We start from the raw sequence: 2,087 nt of genomic DNA on the forward strand, positions 1-2,087 counted from the left end.
TGAGTCATCAAGGGATGCCAAAATAGGAAATTTCCTTCCTCTTCTTCTCCTCCAAGCAACCGGCCACCAAGTGCATCTTCTCTTCTTCTTCTTCCTATCTAAGCAACAGGCCACAAGGACTAAGGAGACCTTGATGTCGCCAGCCCTAAGGAAACAAAAGAGGAGACAAGAGGTAATGGTGCCGCCGGCCATAAAAGAAGAAAATAAAGAGAAGGAAGAGATGCAATGACCGGCCACCAAGGAAGAAAGGAGCATGAAGGGGTTGACCACACCAAGGGAGAGAGGAAAAAGAATAAGGGTTGTATCTCATGAGGTACCCTCTCCCTCTCTTTTATAATCCTTGTTCTTGGCAAAAAAGAAAATTTTAATAACAATTAAAATCTCTCTCTTTTAAATTTCCTATTGTACATGACAATAAAGGAAAGTTTTAAAATTAATCTCTCTCTTTTAAAACATGTAGACAACTACAAAAAAGGAAAGATTAATTAAAACTTCTCTTTTTAAAACATGGTTACAAAAAAGGAAAGTTTTATCAAAAATTAAAATCTCTCTTATAAACATTATAGATAACTACAAATAAGGAAAGATTTTAACAAAATTAAAATCTCTCTTTAATCTTTTGTAGATAGCTATAAAAGGAAAGATTTTCAAATTTTAAAATTCTCTTTTAAAACCATGAGAATGACTATAAAAGGAAAATTAAAATCTTTCTTTTAACCATTGTAGATAACTACAAAAAAGGAAAGATTTTAACAAAATAAAATCTCTCTTTTAATCATTGTAGATAACTACAAAAAGGAAAGATTTTAACAAAATAAAATCTCTCTTTTAACCATTGTAGATAACTACAAATAAGAAAAAATTTTAACAAAATAAAATCTCTCTTTTAACCATTGTAGATAACTACAAATAAGGAAAGATTTTAACAAAATTTTATTTTAAACAAAACTTCATTTTCCTTTTATTCTCCATGTGGTTGGCCCTTAGATTGGGCACCAAGCTATGGCCGACCACCTCTTGGCTTCCAAGCTCATGCTTGGCCAGCCCCTTGCACCAAGCAAGGATGTGGCCAGCCCATTACTTGGGTAAGAAGTGGACTTTGTGGATACAAGGTTTTATAGAGGCTACAACAGGGACCGAGAGGAGAAATTGGTTTTGGTCTCCCGATGAGCTTGAGCTTCCTGTGTTCGCCCCGAACATCCAACTCAAGTTCATCAATAATAACTCATACCACTAAAGAGTTATTATTGAACAATCATACCATCCCAAATTATATTATGAGCTCCTTATTATGAGTACATTAATCTCCCTGTGTTTAAGATATAAAATGTCCACTAATTAATAAGTTACTGACAACTCAATTAATATCTAGCTCCAAGAGTAGTATCACTCAACTTTATTATCATGTCGGACTAGGTCCACCTATAAGGTTTACATGACAATCCTTATGAGCTCCTCAAGGGGGCATCATCAACCTAGATTACTAGGACACAGTTTCATTCTATAATCAACAACACACTATATAAATAATATTATTTCCCAACTTATCGGGGCCTATTGATTTAACGAGCTAAATCGCACCCTTTGATAAATCAAAGAAATAACTATTAAGTATACGTGCTTGTTATTATATCATGATTAAGAGCACACACTTCCATAATAACAGAGGTATTGTTCTTTTATATAGTTAGTATAAAAAGATACTACCTCAAATGGTCCTGCTCAATACACTCATAGTGTACTAGTGTAATTTATTAGTCAAGATAAACTAATACCTATTTACACTACAACCACTCCAATGGTTTGTCTCATTCCATCTTGGTTGTGAACAACTGTTTATAATTTATAAGAAACTGAGAACATGAACTTCTGTGTGTCTCCTCACACCATGTTATCTTCAATATAAATTAAATGAGCAACTACATTTTGCATAAATGTAGACATTTGACCAATGTGATTCTTAAATGTTTATACAAAAAACTAGACTTTTAGTATACACTCTAACAATCTCCCACTTATACTAAAAGACTATGCTGTCATATACCCTGTCATACATCTGATTCCCAACCCTTCAACATGTCCATCAA

Source organism: Zingiber officinale, chromosome 1A, assembly GCF_018446385.1.
Source record: "Zingiber officinale cultivar Zhangliang chromosome 1A, Zo_v1.1, whole genome shotgun sequence".
Taxonomy (NCBI): domain Eukaryota; kingdom Viridiplantae; phylum Streptophyta; class Magnoliopsida; order Zingiberales; family Zingiberaceae; genus Zingiber; species Zingiber officinale.